Genomic DNA, 18773 nt, shown 5'->3' with positions numbered 1-18773 from the left:
TAACAGATGTCATGAGTTCTAGAAAGAGCAGGAGATAACCTCACTGCCCAGTCAACATTCCTTTTGTACAGGACAGAGTGTAAGTCCAAGGTAGCGAACTCCTAAGTACGTAATTCTGTATTCTCATAGAGGTTGTCCTCTCATCTCTCCCTGACTGATTCTACTAGAGCTTGCTGGGGGCGATGAGGAAGTGAGATCAGCATTTTTATTATTATGTACTAATAATGAGCTAAGCACTGTACTATGTGTTGTTTGCAATGTGGTAAGAAGAGACAAATCTGTGATGCAGGTACTAGCTCCATTTTACAAATAGAAACTGGGGCTGAGTAAGAGAGAGAGACTAATGTAATAAAGACAAGTGTAACAATTAGCAAGGGGTGGGGCTAGGATTTAAAAAATATTTTTTTATGAAATATACATATAAAATTAAGTAAATCATAAATATAGTTTTTAATAAATAACCACAATCAGATCAAAAATAAAATAAAGGATCCTTAGGTATTCTTTTCAAATCATGGCTCCTAACTTCCTCCTTAGAGGTAACCATTTCACTGACTTTTGTGATGATCAATTCCTTGCTATATTGAAAATTTATCAATCTCTAAACACTATAGATTAACTTTTCTTAGTTTTTAATTTTATATAAACAAAGCATACTGTATGTATGCCAATTCTCCTTAAATTGATTGATAGATTAAGCAATCTCACTTATAATTTCAGCAACTGCTTTGACAAGCTGATTCTATAATGTCTACAAAAATACAATGGGCCAAGAATTGAAGAGGCAGTTTAGAAGAAAAATAACAATGTAGGGAAACCTGCTCTACCAGATATAAAAATTTATAAGCCATACTGATTAAGACAGTATGGTGTGGCTACAGTGGAACAGAATAGAGCCAGGAACAGACTTACACTCACATGGGCACTTGACAGGTAATAAGGTGACAATGTAGTTCAGCAGACAATTGGGTATCCATATGGAAAAATAAAAAAACCAATCCTATATACAAAAGTCAATTCTAAATGGATTAAATATTTAAATGTGAAAGGCTATAAATAGACTTTACAAAATACACTGGAATATATGTTCATGACATCACAATTGGAAAGGATTTCTTAAAAATTTTATTTATTGATCGATTTTTGGAGAGAAACATTGATTTGTTGCACCACTCATTTATGCATTCATTGGTTGATTCTTGTATGTGTCTAGACCTCGGATGGAACCTAAGCATATTGGCACGATGTTCTAATCAACTGAGCTACCTGACCAGGTTGGGAAGGATTTTTAAGACATTAAAGAAACATTAGAATAGACTGATTGGTTCCAAATTCCAAGCTCTTTTGGCTATGATGTACTCTAACATAAGAACAATAATATCTCTCTCCTATGCCATTCCTTAAAAACAAACAAACATATATATATACATACATATACATATACACATACATATATATATATACACACATACATATATATATACACACATATATATATACATATATGTATGTGTATATATATATGTGTGTGTGTGTGTGTGTATATATATATATATATATAGTTGACTAGAGGCCTGATGCATGAAATTCATGCAAGAGTAGGCCTTCCTTCCCCTGGCTGTTGGCACCAGCTTCCCCTCTGGCACCTGGGACCTGGGCTTCCCTCACAGCCCCGGCTTTGTCTCGAAGGTCGTCCAGAAGGATGTCCAGCCTAATTAGCATATTATGCTTTTATTATTATAGATACTATTACAGATGTCTCCCATTCCCCCCTTCTTTATCCTCCTTCTTCTCAGCCCCAACCCCCCAACCCAGTTCTGCACCACTCTATTGCCTGTGTCCATGGACTATGCATATCCTATATAATAAAGAGGTATATGCAAATTGACCATCACTCAAACACACAAGATGGCCACCCCCATTGGTCAAAGATGACCGCCCCCATGTGGACACAAGATGGCCAGCAGGGGAGGGAAGTTGTGGGAGATCAGGCCAGCAGGGGAGGGCAGTTGGGAGGGAGCAGGCCTGCAAGGGAGGGAAGTTGGGGGGGACCAGGCCTGCAGGGGAGGGCATTTTGGGGTGACCAGGCTGGCAAGGGAGGGCAGTTAGGGATGACCAGGCTGCAGGGGAGGGCAGTTGGATGGGACCAGGCCTTCAGGGGAGGGCAGTTAGGGTGACCAGGCTGGCAGGGGAGGGCAGTTGGGAGTGACCAGGCCTGCAGGGGAGGGCAGTTGGAGGTGACCAGGCCTGCAGGGGAGGACAGTTAGGGGTGACGAGGCCTGCAGGGGAGGGCAGTTAGGGGTGACCAGGCTGGCAGGGGAGGGCAGTGGGGGCAGTTAGGGGTGACCAGGCTGGCAGGGGAGGGCAGTTGGGGGCAATCAGGCTGGCAGGGGAGCAGTTTGGCGTTGATCAGGCTGGTAGGGGAGTGGCTAGGGGGTGAACAGGCTGGCAGGCAGAAGCGGTTAGGGGCAATCAGGCAGGCAGGCAAGTGAGCAGTTGGGAGACAGCAGTCCTGGATTGTGAGAGAGATGTCCGACTGTCTGTTTAGGCCCAATCCCAGCTGGATTGGGCCTAAACAGGCAGTCAGACATCCCTCAAGGGGTCCCAGATTGGAGAGGGTGCAGGCTGGGCTGAGGGACACACCTCCCCTCCCCCGTGCACGAATTTCGTGCACCGGGCCTCTAGTAAGTATATAAGTTCTTTGGTTTATCTCTTCTTGTACCCCATCCTCATGTCAAGGTATATCAGTCTGTTCCATGCTTCCTTGCTCCGGGTCTTATTTTGTTGGTCAATTCATTTTGTTCATTAGATTCTACAAATAAGTGAGATAATGTGATATCTGTCTTTCTCAAATTGGCTTATTTCACTTAACATAATAGTCTCTAAGTCTATTCATGCTGTCCCAAAGGGTAAGAGAGCCCTCTTTTTTACAGCTGCATAGTAGTCCATTGTGTAAATGTCCCACAGCTTTTTTATCCATTCGTCTAATGATGGGCAATTGGGCTGTTTCCAAATCTCAGCTATTGTAAATAACACTGCTATGAACATAAGAGTGCATATATTCTTTCTAATGGTGTTTCAGGTTTTTTAGGACATATTCCCAGAAGTGGGATCACTGGGTCAAACAGAAGTTCCATTTTTAGTTTTTTGAGGAAACTCCATACTGTTCTCCAATGTGGCTGCACCAGTCTGCATTCCCACCAGCAGTGTACTAGGGTTCCCTTTTCTCCACATCCTTGCCGGCACTTGTTGTTTCAGAAAGCAGTTCTTCCCACTCCCCAAGAAGGCCCCACCCACCCTGGGCTCTGGGTATCATCCCAGGCTCCTCCCACCTCTAGCAACCACAGCTGTTGTACTAGCGGAATTATTTCAGAAGTACAACCACTGCCGACCTTCTACACAGAAAGTTAACATTGCTGTGTCCCATTATTTTTTCCAGAATTCCTGGGCCTTGAGACAGTCAGAGACTCCACCCTGGCATGCATGTAACTGGAAATATATCCAATTTGCAAGTCTCATGTCATTGCAACTGTTGTCAATAATAATAATAATAATAATAATAATAATAATAATAACGCTACATCTGTAAAGCACATCCTATTTCCACACACTTTTCTGCTTCCATTTTTTTTTCAGGCAACCCTTGTAAAAAGACCCTTATTCAAGGCCTCACAGGTGGTGATTGGGTTGGGGTTACAGCTGGGGCTGCAGATCCTCAAGATTCTCACAGCAGTGAGCTTTCAACTTGACTCATTCCTTGTTACTAGTCAGCCCAGCAGTCTTTTTCTTCTCTGCCACTTCCTGGTTTCTCCACCTCTCAGCACAAACAAGGACAGAGAAGAAAGAAAACAGTCTCTCCAACAATGTGTGAGGATACAGACTCTGGGGTGCCTGGGGAGTTTCTCTGAGACCGCACTATTCCACACACACCCTACATATACACACTACACAGATATATATATATATATATATATACACACACACATATATATATATATATTAATTAATGTGCAAATTACATTGTTCTAACTACAGATTGCTAATACTTCTCCACATAGCCATTTCCAATATTTAACAAAATTTAATTAAGAGATTTTACAGATTCTTTCTTGGAGATTCAAGATGGCTGCCAATGGGACAGCAGGCTGCCAGATAGTGTGTGAGAGAACGAAAGGAGAGTGCGTGGACGTGCGTGTACTTGTGAGTGAGGGACAGCTATATTCCACGGGACTGTTGGGGACTGGCGGACTGGGCTCCCCTGGCCAGGCAGCCTCTACTGCTGCTGAAATCTCTCCTGGAGTGGCCGGCTCTGCCGCAGAGACCATGCCAGGCTCACCAAGAAGCAAAGAGAGAGGACCCAAATAAACAAAATCAGAAATGAAAGAGGTGAAGTAACAACCAATCCCACAGAAATACAAACGATTATGAAAAAATACTATGAACAACTTTATTCCAACAAAATGGACAACTTAGATGAAATGGACATATTCTTAGAAAAATACAAGCTCCCAAAACTCAATCAAGAAGAATAAAAAAAACCTGAATAGGCCTATAACTACTGAAGAAATGGAAGCAGTGATCAAAAATCTTCCAGCAAACAAAAGCCCTGTTCCAGATGGCTTTACAGGGGAGTTCTACCAAGCATTCAAAGAACTAAAATCTATCCTCCTCAGACTATTCCAAAAAATTCAAGAGGAAGGCACACTTCCAAGCTCTTTCTATGAAACCAGCATTAACCTAATCCCAAAACCAGATAAAGACACCACAAAAAAGGCCAATATCCTTGATGAACATAGATGCTAAAATCCTCAACAAAATTCTAGCAAATCGGATTCAGCATTACATTAGAAAGATCATACACCATGATCAAGTGGGATTTATTCTGGGGATGCAAGGATGGTACAATATCCGCAAATCAATAAATGTGATACATCACATAAACAAAATGAGAGACAAAAATCACATAATCATATCAATTGATACAGAAAAAGCATTTGACAAAAATCCAACACCCTTTCTTGATAAAAACTCTCAGCAAAGTGGGAATAGAAGGATCATACCTCAACACAATAAAAGCCTTATATGACAAATCTACAGCCAACATCATACTCAATGGGAAAAACCTAAACTCATTTCCCCTAAGAACAGGAACAAGACAGGGATGCCCACTTTAACCACTCCTGTTTGATATAGTACTGGATGTGCTAGCCATAGTGATCAGACAAGAAGAAGAAATAAAAGGCATCCAAACTGGAAAAGAAGTAAAACTGTCCTTGTTCACAGATGACATGATACTGTACATAGAAAACCCCAAAGACTCCATAAAAAAACTACTAGACCTAATAAATAAATTTGGCAATGTAGCAGGATACAAAATTAACACCCAGAAATCTGTGGCCTTTTTATACACCAATAATGAACTCACAAAAAGAGAAACAAAAAAAACACACAAAACAATCCTATTTACCATTGCACCAACAAAATTAAGATACCTAGGAATAAACTTAACTAAGGACATAAAAGACCTGTATTCGGAAAATTACAGGACATTGAAAAAAGAGATAGAGGAAGACATAAACAAATGGAAAAACATACCATGTTCATGGATTCATAGAATCAACATAATTAAAATGTCCATACTACCCAAAGCAATCTACAGATTCAATGTGATCTCCATGAAAATACAATGGCATATTTCAAAGATCTAGAACAAATTCTCCAAAAATTCATCTGGAACAAAAAAAGATCCCGAATAGCCACAGCAATCCTGAGAAAGAAGAACAAAGTTGGAGGGATCACAATATCAGATATCAAGCGATATTACCAAGCCACGGTTCTCAAAACTGCCTGGTACTGGCACAAGAGCAGACATATAGACCAATGGAACAGAACAGAGAACCCAGAAACCGACCCAAGCCATTATGCTCAATTAATATTTGACAAAGGAGGCAAGAGCATACAATGGAGTCAAAACAGTCTCTTTAATAAATGGTGCTGGGAAATTTGGACAGATACATGCAAAAAAAAAAAATGAAACTAGATCATCAACTTACACCATACACAAAAACAAACTCAAAATGGCTAAAGGACTTAAATATAAGACAGGAAACCATAAAAATCCTACAAGACTCCATAAGCAGCAAAATAGCAGACATATGTTGCAGCAATATCTTTACAGACACAGCTCCTAGGGCAATAGAGACCAAGGAGAAAATAAACAAATGGGACTACATCAAGATAAAAAGCTTCTGCACAGCAAAGGCAGCCATCAACAAAACAACAAGAAAGCTCACTGCATGGGAGAACATATTTGCCAATGATATTTCCGATAAGTGTTTAATTTCCAAAATTTACAGAGAACTCATACAACTTAACAAAAGGAAGTTAAACGATCCAATAAAAAAAATGGACAAAGGACCTAAATAGACACTTTTCGAAAGAGGACAGAAGGAAGGCCAAGAGACATATGAAAACATGCTCAAAGTCACTAATCATCTGAGAGATGCAAATCAAAACAACAATGAGGTATCATCTCACACCTGTCAGAATGGCTATCATCAATAAATCAACAAATGACAAGTGCTGACGAGGATGTGGAGAAAAAGGAACCCTCATGCACTGCTGGTGGGAATGCAGACTGGTGCAGCCACTGTGGAAAACAATATAGAGTTTCCTCAAAAAGTTAAAAATGGAGCTCCCATTTGACCCAGTGATCCCACTTCTAGGAATATATCCCAAGAAAACAGAAACACCAATCAGAGAGGATATATGCACCCCTATGTTCATAGCAACACAATTTACAATAGCTAAGATGTGGGAAAAACCCAAATGCCCAACAGCAGAGGAGTGGATTAGAAAACTGTGGTACATCTACACAATGGAATACCACGCTGCTGTAAAAAAGAAGGAATTCTCACCATTTGCAATAGCATGGTTGGATCTGGAGAGCATTATGCTAAGTGAAATAAACCAGTCAGTGAAAGATAAATACCACATGATCTCACTCATTTATGGATAATAAAGAACATTACATATGTGGGATATAATGATCAACATAATTTGATGAACAAGAATAGATCCAGAGACAAATGGTAGAGGGGAGGCTTAGAGAGCAAGCAAAGGACTTGTATGCATGCATAGTAGCATAACCAATGGACACAGACCCTGGGGCGGTAGGGGCTTGCCCAGGGTGGGAATGGCTGGGGGAGGGGGTTAATTGGGGAAAAAGGAGACAAATGTAAAACATTAGACAATAAAAAATAAAAAGAAGAGATTTTTCAAATGGGTTTTGACATGGTAGAAAAAAAATTATCAATATTTTCTTTTTTGGTTTCTGAATTGTGTAACACACTTAGAAAGGCTTTCTGTACTTCATGATTTTAGTTTTGAAATTTCTCCCATGGATTTTTCTAGTTTGTTTATTTTTAATACAAATCTCTTACCTAAGGGACTTTATGTTCCTATCTTCTTTTATCTCCAGGAGGCTGCCTAGTTTCCCCAACACCATTAGGAAATAATCCACTGCCCTGGCTAGTATTGTTCAGTGGTTACAGTGCTGGCCCACACACCAAAGGATCACAGGTTTGATTCCCAGTCAAGGCCACCTACTTGGGTTGCAGGTTCAATCCCTACCTCGATCGGGTGTATGCAGGAGGTAACCAATCCCTCTCTCTCTCTCAAATCAATAGAAACAAAATTTAAAAATATATATATCCCACCAATTATGAACAATTTAAATACCAGATGTGTGGTGTCCATAGTTCGTGAGTTTTTGTATGTGTTTTGCCAGTGGTATTTTATATTATTGCTATGGGAGAGTAAAAACCAGGTTTACATATATGTTACATGAACTACCCATGTAAAAAATGTGTTCAATGTGCTTAGATACCTATATAGTTATAGCATTGTGCCCTTGGCAAGAAAATGCAATGAAGATACCAGGATGGAATAGTAATATTTAATTAACATATTTAAGACAACAGAGGCAGTGGTTAGCATATATGAAAAGTCAGCAGGAATTTTAAACTTCTAAAATGCTATGTTTTCCACTTCCTTCTGAAAGTCAGTAGAGAAAGAGGGATCAGGCAGAATCAGGACAAATGCTGGAGGGAGGCGATTTTGTAAGGGCTTGTTTGGTCGCTTAGGCTAATTTGTTTTTGTGGGTTTTTTTGAAGGGACCCAAAATGCTGTTCTCTGCCTCACATGGATGTTCTAGAAAAGGAAGGAATTAAACTGAACTGGTGATGTGAGAAGGAGTTGAGGTAAGATGGTGGAAAACTCTACCCTTTACAGGAGGGGTGGGGAACGTCTGGTTTGCAAAATCATTTGGTTTGGCCCTGCCAAGGCAATCACAGGTGGGACTTGAAATTCAATAAATCTAAGAGTTTTTTTCATAACAACATAAATTTATATTAAGTGAATTATATTATGCAAATGATGTTAAAAATATCCAAATGACCCTTGGCAGAAAAAAGGCTCCCAACCCCTGCTTTACAGTCTCTTTCCTTTTATTTCCCCTTAGCTGCCTTTTTTTCCCCTTAGTTTTTCAAGGAAATAATCTTAAAATTTTAATTTTATTTTACATATTTATTGTTGATAATATTACAGTTGTCTCTCTTTTCTCCCTCCATTTCCCTCCTCCACCCAGTTCCTGCCCCAATTCTGAATGATGATTGTTTTGTGTTTTAATTGTAATTTTGATGTGGTTGTGGGAGGTGGCAAGTACTGGTGTTTACCTACACTGCCAGCCATCTTGGTTCTCTCCCCTTAGCTCCCTTTTTTTTCCTCTTTTTTTTTTTTTTTAGCTCCCTTTTAAACATAATTATAAGTAATATGGGAACTCGATTGCTTTTTAGTTTTCCAACTGATTTTACCATTTCCTTATTTTCTATTTTACAGGAAATGATTTCTGGAAAAGGAGTAAGGAGCAACCTTTGAGCCAGTAAAGCCAGCAATGAGTGACCTTCACACCCTCATAATCTCTATCAGTCCCCCAAAGCCAACCCCCAAATTTACATAAGCTGAGTTGAACTAGGTGCTTACCTTACCAAAGCTACTCCAAGATCAGGACAGATCCTAATTTCCAGCCATCTTACTGAGATTGCTGCCTCTCAAACCCTCATCTAGAAAACTACTTCTAAATATCTTTATTTGATTATATATAATTCAAAAATTATTTAACCATAGTTTCCTATTATACCAAAGGCCTTGGGAAAAGCAGCTATTTTGAGATCAATACTAAAAATGTTCTGAAAAGCATTAAAAAAAAATCTTGTAATGAAAGGGTTTTGTTGTTACTCACTTATTTATTCACATCCATTCAGAAATAAACATATACCTGTTAGGAAATATTAGCTTGCAAAAATATGAACAAAAGGGTTTATAGCTTTAGGTTTTTCTTTTTCTTTTTCTTTTTTTTTTTTTACTGTTCAACAGTATGCTTCACTTCATAAAGATAGTACTTTATCCTCATGCTGGCTAAGTGTCTGTAGAAGTTCCAGATTTGCATCCTCATACCAGAAGAGCTCTTCCGTTCCAGTATTCACTCTGCTGGGAACAGCTTAGGCCAATGGTCCATGCACTGTGACCCAAGGCATGGCAATGCTGATTGACGTCACCAGTGTGTGTGTATGCATGTGCACATGTGTGCTGTATATCTATTTGAAAATCTAGCACTGTTACGATGAGGGAGGGAGGAAGGAATACCTGGTCCACAGACAACAAATGAGTAGTGGAGAACCTGTGCTCCACTTTGTAGAAAATAAAAATATGAATGACAGCGGCTAATGCTCTCAAAGGGAAGAGTTGAAATAGGTATAGTCCCCAAATACCTACACACCGATGTACTTTTACTACCATATTACCTAATGGATGGTGTGATCAAAGTCTCATGGGAGAGAACAGTTACTTTTAGTATGACTCTGGGGGCTCTGTCGCCCTGGAATCACAGCTCTTACACAATGAAGACAAATTGACATGCACACAAAAAAGTAAACAAAGCATTGGATAAGAAGAGAAAAAGGGCTAGAGCAGCCAAGATACTAATTTCTTTTATATGAGTACCGGTATATCTGTTACTTGTCTGTTCGCTTGTAGTAAGTTCCTCATTCTGCATTGGGGAAAGAAAATGAGACATATCCTTCCTTCCTAGAGTTCCCTTATTTTAAGATATCCTCATGTATTTTACAAGTTCATTTAACTTGTCTCTCACTTGGAAACTCTCATTGTGGTAGAATGAATAACGGCCCCCAGAGATACCCTGTACGTATCCCTGGAACGATGAATGTTACTTATATCAAAAGGGACTCTGCAAATGTGACTAAATCAAGGAATCTGAGACGGGGTGATTATCCTGGATTATCCTACTGGGTCTGATGTAATCGTAAGGGTCCTTATAAAAGGGAGGGAAGACAATCAAAAAAGGAGGAGGCGGGACAACAGACACAGGAGTTGAAGTGATACACTTTGAAGGTGGAGGAGGTGGACCAGGAGCCAAGCAACGCAGGTGGTCTCTAAAAGCTGGAAAAGACAAGGAATCGGAATCTCCCCTGGAGCCTCCAGAAGGACCCAGTCTTGCCAATAACTCCCTGGGATTCATTTTGAACTTCTGATGTCCAGCTAAGGAAATGAATTTGTATTGTTTTAAGCCACTCAATTTGTGGAAATCTGTTACAGCAGCAAAGAAAAATAACACCATCACACCACCTCTCCCCCTGCTTCCAGACTCACCTCTTGGCTCTCTACTTGCAGCTACCTTAGAGAGGTCTCTGTGTAACACAAATCTGTTTGCTTACAGCTCTTCACAGACCCCTGAGATTCTAGTGACTAATGTTCAAATTCTTTTACAAATTTTCTTTTTTCTCCTTTCACAACCCTTAGCTCTCTTCCTTCTGTCTTCACCTTTCCCTTTTTGCGTGTGTGGTTTTCACTCTAGACTCAGGGCTTTTGCACATGCTGTTCCTCTGTCTGCAAGGGGGTGTCTACCCTTCCCTGTCTGGTAAATTATTTTCTTTCAACATCTTCTGAACTATGAAGACTCCAGAACTTTTCTGGATGGAGTTGATTGTTCCCTTTTCAAAGTTCTTGTCTATCTTGGTGATACGCATCACATACCATCTTCTGTTGACATTGCACTGTTTACATTCTTCGCAGGGGCTGATCCTAGGCAGGAACACTGAAAGAGTCCAAAAAATATTTGCCCAAGGCAGGGATGATTTCATCCTGCCTCCAGGTCTCCAGCGGGTCATACCCCTTCACCATTCCTCCTCTAGCACAGTGCAGATGGGCTTTAGGGTGATTCTCTGGGTTGGCATTTACCAAACAGACCTACATCTCAGCCCTAGGCTTTCCAGCCAGAGAAAATGCTCTAAGACAGGCATGGCCAATGGATGCTCTTGATTTGAATGTAAGCAACCCTCGTACATAGGAACACAATACAGCAGGGGACTATTTTCAGTAGGAAAGACAGACAAGAGTTTGAAATCATGGAAAGCCAGTTGAAGTTAATACAGGCTGGGGCAAAAGTAGGTTTACAGTTGTGAGTATGTGAAACACAGAGTGTACTCGTATATTATTTTTTTATTATTTTCCATACAAACAACTGTAAACCTATTTTTGCCCCACCCTGTATTTAGCGTTTAACTAATGATTTCAAAGTACATGGAAACACTCTCTTCTCCCCCCCGGTCCCCCGCCCCCCGCCCCCAGTGGATATTCACTCACTATTGCTTTCGTCCCTTTCCAGTCTCCATTTCCCACTTCCTCACTTCTGCTTCCTGGGATTATCTCCAAAGCAAACATCTGCCCCAGCCCCTTGTCTCAGGGTTTGCTTTTAGGAAAACTCAAACTAAGGCATTGTTTAAAACCACATGGAGACTCCTTAGGGAAAGTCATGACTTTTATGACTTCATTATGAGGATGGAGATAAGAGCATTTTTCTGCCCTTTCATTTTGAACTTTCACCGGCTGTCCTCTTCATCTGGTAACGGAGAGGACAGGGGATACTCTGCTTCTCTTCCCCTGGAATGGCAGCAGCTCCCCCTCCAAGGACAATGTCAGTCTGCACTCCCAAATTATAACACCCAGCATGAAGCCAGATCAGATAGAACACTAATGTAGGACTATCTAATGCAAACATGCCATTGAAGCAAAGACTGTTTTCTATCAATCTTGGACTTGACCTGTGAAACTTTCAAAAAGACACATGGAAACAATCACAATGAAAAGATTTCATGCATTTTTGGAGCAAAGCTTATTTATTCAAATTATCTTAATAGTTGGAGCCCATTATGTTAGAGGACGTTTGAGAAATTCTTAGGTGTCCTTTTCAAAGTGGTAGACTTCTTAGTTAATTATTAATAATGTTATTTGGTGCAGAATTTTGTATTCTTTACTGGAAGTTTTTCCTATTGGATATGCAGATTGGATCTCTTGAGGATTCCAAAGCAATAACTTAACTTTTCACATTTCGTGGAAAGGCAAACTACATCTAAAGGACCGCAGAGGCTTTATTCTTTAGTCTAAAGCAGCGATTTTCAACCTTTTTCATCTCGTGGCTCACATAGACTACTTACTAAAGTTCCGCGGCATACCAAAAAATACTTTTTGCCGATATGACAAAAAAATAGGTATAATTTTGATGTGTTCACTCTGGACATCTATTGTATTGGCTGTTGTCATTTTTTTTTACAATCTAAGGGAAAAGGTCAGTGCCCCTGACTAAATAGTCAAGTATTGCATGTTTTAAAAATCCTTGCAGCACACTGGTTGAAAATCGCTATTCTAAGGTATCAGCGTCATCTTGACTTTTCTTTTTATGACTTTGACTATTAGTGAAAATTTATTATCTTGGACCCTCCTTTTAAAGCAGGTGCAATAGAACCTGAGTGGTTAAAGCGGATTAAATTAACTTCCAATTGTCATGCATCTTTCTGGACTACAAGAGCTGGGAAGGCCCTGATTTTCTGAAGAATAGAATTTTGACTCTTGATTCATGGGTAATGTGGAGTCTCAACCTAACACCTTTTGACTCGAATAGCAGTAAAGAAACACACAGCTCTTTTGTTGCCCACACAAAGAATTGAGTCTCATAGGTTGATTATAGGCAGAGAATCTCTGAACATCTCCGTAGAAGTAAGAGATTTTCTACCCCTACTCTCCCAGACCCGTTATAGATCTCTGTAAGGCAGGACAAGCTTTTGGAAAGGGAAGATTAATCTAAGGGGGCAGAGCAAGAAGCTGGAATCCAAAGCAGAAGCCCACGAGAATAGGCTGAACCTATGTCAGCTTTATTGCCTCTGGCCCCAGTGGTGCGGGTGTCCTGCATTGCTGGGCCCTCTGTCATGGAACTCAATCCATACCTCAGGTATAGGAATAGGAGCAGCTAAGGGGGTCCCTGGGAAAGGTGGGACAGCTGTAGCCCCCTTGTTGACTCACTTCAAAGAGGTAAGTCAGCACATCAATGACAGTGTGTGTTAGCTACAAAGTGACTGCTGCTCCTCTTCCCCACTCAAAATCTCCTTCCAAAGCCTCTCCTGTGGTCCACCCTTACGGGAAACATACAGGAAAGGAAATTCAGAGAAATATAGTTCAGCCTTGGTAAGCTGACACATTACAAAGCCACCACAGTTCTTCCTTCATCAACTTGGAACCTATGCACATCTCCTTAACCCATACTTAATCTCCAAATAAAGACAATATCAAACCCACGTTTCTACCCGACATGATCCACCTGTACTAGATACAACCCAAAACATTTATCCCCTTTCCCAGAAGAGGATAAAAAGTCCCCTCCCCTTTCTTAAAATTTGGGATGGTGTTTTTCTTTTGAATTCCCAATATGCTTCTTCTTACCCCTATTGTATACTGGCAACACCGTTTTCTCTTAATGCTCAGGATCAATCACTTCAATGAGTTAAAGTAATGACCTTCTTGGCCTTTTGATTCAGTGGCGTGAAGATCTCAAAGTGACCAGATGGAAGTTCAGTTTCTAGGAGGACTCATTTTTGTGTCCTCTCATGGAAGGATTATTCCCTCTGGAACCAAGACTTCTAGATCAGCAGAGTCTTGATCTGTGTGGATAGGGAGTGAACGTTTTTCTAGCGGATCACTGACATTCACAGTGAGAGGAATCACTTTTGTTTCTACCCCTCTATTCCCCATCTCATGAATCCTGCATCCTGGAAGGTGTTTCTCAGCTTCGTAAGATGCTGGCACCATAACTGAGTCTTTAAAAGGCCATTCCACCATTTTTGTAAGGTAATTATTTCAGGGTGATGGAGAGCACGAGAAGACCAGGAAACTCTATGAGCTCTGGCCCTTTTCCACATTGTATTTGCTGTGAAAGGAGTTATTTGGCCAGAAGTGATACAGTGTGTAGTATCATGAAAGTGGGAAGTTATTTTGTAAGACCACAGAGCAGCATTCCAGGAAGGAAAGAAAAATCCATAGCAAGAGTAACTATTTCCTCCAGTAAAAACACTGCTCCCATCCATGCTCGAAGCAGTAGACTTTAGTCAGACGGACTCAGGTAGCTGGCTGACGCTCTGAGGAATGGTGGCTCACTGGCGGTTCAGTGTTGGTTGCTGCTTTTGGCAGACTGGGCACTCAGCAGTGGCTGCAGCCAGACTGACGGTGGTGAGTGGAAGTCAATGTTGCTGAGTCTATACATGATCTCCATCCCTGCTACCAAGGACACTTGTTTCACGACCCCATTGGATTATGACAGGAGTGCCTGGGTGATTGAATATGACTATCAGGGGGAAATTGGTGTTTCTAGAAAAGCAATCTTTGTAATGGAAACCCTTTAGAGGAATTAAGTAAAGAAGTAGTTCAGGAAGAAGAAGGAAAAAGAGAAGAAACAAATTAAAAATCCCCAAATAGACAGCAGAGGTTAGGAATCTCAGAAATATCACAAAACCATACCTTGGGAATAGAAGACTAAAAGCAAATTAGTGAATATATGAAAGGACTGAGTGATTAGTTTTATCTCTCAATATTTTCTTTTTCTCCATTTTAAAAATTATCATCACACCAAAAAGAACATAAAGTTGATGTAAGGCATGAAGGGGCATGGTTAAAATCAGGGAGACTCCAGGTGTTCTGAGGGACCAATGTGAAGGGACTATGTCTCTCTGCAAATTGCTCTTGCTTTCTAAATCTGCTCTTTCTGTTCCCACCGTCCTATTTTCACTTCAAATACTGTGTTACTGCTGCAATTTTCTTCTCTCCAGATGAAGAAAATATCATTTGAACTTTCCTTAGCATAGCTATTTATTTCAATTCACAGATGATATTGTTATTGGTATAAAAAGAGCAAGGATGCATAAGTCAGCATTTGGTAACCAATGTTTCACTATCAGGTCATATTACCTAGTAGAATTATTGTGTATTTGTTAGTTTGTCGCTTCAGTGAGTTTCCTTATTAATATTTTTGTATCTGTCACCGACTGATAAACTGTTTTGCTTTTGCTTGTGTGGGATAGGAAGAAACTTTCCTCTACCCTCCTAGGTTCTTTCACTGGACTGGTCTAATAGTTAAACCTATGTGAAACAGGCAAGAGAAGATAACCACATTTAATTACATACGGACACATGGGAGCCCCACATACTTGAGAGGCTCAGAGACAGAAGGTGGGATAGGTATGGCATTCTGAGCAAAGGATAAAGTAAGGTGTCGTGGGGTTTCAGAGGGGAGGAAGGTCATTGCAGGACAATAAGAAGAGCAGATGTTCAGAAATTAGTAGTTTGCCCTGCCATATACAGAGGTTGAAAAATGTTATCTCTGATAATCTCTTATTATGGGCAAGGCCCCTAAATCAAATTCTTCTCGGTAGTTAAAGGGGAGGCAGTAGTTTCTCTTGATACCCTAGGGTCATAGTTGACTTTAGTTCCAAATCATCTGCATACCACAGAGGCACATCTAGGGGTGACTTGTTCTGAACCCTTACACTTGATGTAGGCCAAAGCTAATTCATCAAAATAACTGGTTTTATAACATTTCACTAGTAGAGTCTACAATCTATGTTATTGATTACTTTATTTTTTATATCTCCAACACTTTTATTTTTATTTTTTTAATATTTGTTGTTGAAAGCATTACATATGTTCCCCCCCTTCCCCCCCACGGACCTCTTCTAGCCTGCCTCCATCCCCTGCCCCCTCACCTCCCACCCCCCTGGCCTTCACCACCCTTTTGTCTGTGTCCATGGGTTATGCATATGCATACAAGTTCTTTGGTTGATCTCTTCCCATTCACCTACCCATCCCTGCCTTCCCTCTGTGATTCCACAGTCTATACCATGCTTCTATGTCTCTGGATCTATTTTGTTCATCAGTTTATTTTGTTCATTATCTTCAACATATAAGTGAGATCATGTGATACTTGTCTTTCTCTGACTTGCTTATTTAGTTAGAATAATACTCTCCAGGTCCCTCCATGCTATTACTTTTTTCTAATAAATATTCCATTTAGTTATCTCAAGTATGCTCAAAGTGCCAAGTCAACATTATCTGTCTTGAATAATGTTCCTACTATGGACACAGAACAAAGAAAACTTTGAGAAAATACAGACCTAAAATACCTATTTTAGACAAATAGGAAAAGAAGTTTCAGGATTTAGGATTATATGTAGTACAATTTTACATAATCATATATAACATAGGAATCATTTTTTTTTTTTTTTTTAGAGAAAGAGTGGAAGAGGGGGAAAGACATACACAGAGAGAAACATCAGTGTGAGAGAGACACATCAATTGGTTGCCTCGCGCACATGCCCTGAGAAGCCTGCAATCAAGGTATGTCCCCTTGACCTAGCTCGAACCTGGGACACTTCGGGTCTGAGAGCCGAGGGCCAAGGACTGAGGGCCAATGCTCTCTCCACTGAGTCAAACCAGCTAGGGCTTGTAGGGATCAATTTTTATAAAAAGTTCCTCATGCTCTAGTCTTATTACTCCAAAAGTAGTCTGGTACCAGTAGCATCAGAATCACCTGGAAGTTTGCTAGAAACTCCTAGAAACAGTGACCATCAGTCCCATCAAGGCACAGATTCATTATTTTGGAACAACCAGGAGAAGGTCTTGAATTTTCCTCCCTTCTGTTTCAGCTTGACGTCTTACCATGGAAAGACCCCCTTTCTTCTTGCTCTCCTTGAAAAAAAGAGCTCTACCTCTTATTCACAAAGAGCTCGAATAAAGTTTCTATATCTGCTGGCCTATACGGCTCCCAAAGAGGTTTTCCCAGGTATCAGGTGAGTGCCAAGCTTTGTTAGAAGGATATAGGTAGGAAAGCTCACTGCTCTTCAAGACTTCACTCGTGAAGTTCACCTGTGGTTGTTGTTCCAGTTCCAAAATGTACTATTGGGATGGACACACTTGGCAGTTGGAGTAAGCCCCTTGTGGGATTCTTGCCTGTGGAGTAAGCTATCACGTGGAAAAGGCCAGATGGAAGCCTGACCCTGCCCTTCCGCACACCTGCTCTCACCCTCTCCAGCCAAGATGATGCAGCAAAGATGATATCACCGTCTGGGCGTCAACAGTGGACATCAGTCCACTCCTAAAAATCTAAAGGGTGCAGGGGTGGCCGTTCCTATCATCTCTCCTCTTAATTAGTTGACTGTTTCCTCGATCCTTTATCTTTTACAGGAGTCCCCCCTGTCGATCTCTCGCACTTCTATCTTGCTGTTAGATCTACCTTGGGACTCTATTTCTGTATCTCTCTTCCTTATTATAAAAACCTAATGTTTAGGTAATGAAGAGTTGAGTGTATTGAAGAATAAGTTCTTAATTTTCCGTTATTTTATACTTGGAAAACACACAGGCATGGGTTTTCTGCTTCCTTCCTTGAGCGCCTGTATCAGCTCTAGTAAGAGGCGACAAGGGGCGCTCACACAAGTTATCTTGTTCACTGGAAGCAAACCGCGCAGCCTTTCCTCTCTGCCAGCTTGGGAAACCAATCTCAGCATTATCCAGCCAGGGTTCAGAATCAGTTATAATTTTAGGAGTAAAAAGTATTAATAGTACTGAGATCTTATAGCATTTAAAAAATATATATATTTTATTGGTTTTTTTACAGAGAGGAAGGGAGAGGGATAGAGAGTTAGAAACATCGATGAGAGAGAAACATTGATCAGCTGCCTCCTGCACACCCCCCACTGGGGATGTGCCTGCAACCAAGGTACATGCCCTTGACCGGAATCGAACCCGGAACCCTTCAGTCTGCAGGCCGACGACGCTCTATCCACTGAGCCAAACCGGTTAGGGCCTTATAGCATTTTTGTAACATTTTATTTATAATAAACTCAGAAAGGAAGCATTTTAGAATTAATTTCCCTCCCAACATCCTTCTCAGTTTTCATAAAATTGCCATAATAAACTTATTACCTCCTTTTTATGCAACAAAGAAAAGAAAGTTTAATAACTATTAGGAAGGCAATAGCGAGGCAATGGGAAGTCTATACTAAAATTCAAATTTCTCCCAGGTCAGTACATTGAATGTCTCACGGTACCAGCACATACTGGAGTCTCTTGAGGCTCCAGGTTTCCTCATGTCTGGTTAGAAGTGTGTGTGTGTGTGTGTGTGTGTGTGTGTGTGTGTGTGTGTGTGTGAGAGAGAGAGAGAGAGAGAGAGAGAGAGAGACAAACTTGATGGTGAGCAAAGGATGTTTGGTTCAAAGTTAATTTCTTACCTGCCTGGTAAGGCACTTGCCAAGGTGACGCAACCGGGATAGACAGTCTCCTGACTGTGCACAGGGCTTTGGCTCCTGCTGCGGTCCCAG

This window comes from Eptesicus fuscus, chromosome 2 (assembly GCF_027574615.1).
Source record: "Eptesicus fuscus isolate TK198812 chromosome 2, DD_ASM_mEF_20220401, whole genome shotgun sequence".
NCBI classification, from domain to species: domain Eukaryota; kingdom Metazoa; phylum Chordata; class Mammalia; order Chiroptera; family Vespertilionidae; genus Eptesicus; species Eptesicus fuscus.
The sequence above is the reverse complement of the archived record's forward strand: the minus strand, read 5'-3'. Positions refer to the sequence as shown.